A 209-nucleotide genomic window follows, 5' to 3' on the forward strand; every position below is an offset into this window, starting at 1 on the left:
AAAGTTGAGTTATGATTCCTGGCTACATGCAAAATACTCCATGGGCTCCTAAAGGTTTAAACTAATAAAACTTTCGGCTCCTGATCTTTAAAACAATGGTGTTTTGAGGTTGAACCTCATATTCAACTACTAAAAGATCTTGGGTGTATGGAGCTTGATCTTCGAAGCTTGAGCTTCAAGTTTCGTGGAAGGTATCCAGTTAAAGGGAA

This window comes from Plasmopara halstedii, assembly GCF_900000015.1.
Source record: "Plasmopara halstedii genome assembly, contig: Scaffold_7, whole genome shotgun sequence".
NCBI classification, from domain to species: domain Eukaryota; phylum Oomycota; class Peronosporomycetes; order Peronosporales; family Peronosporaceae; genus Plasmopara; species Plasmopara halstedii.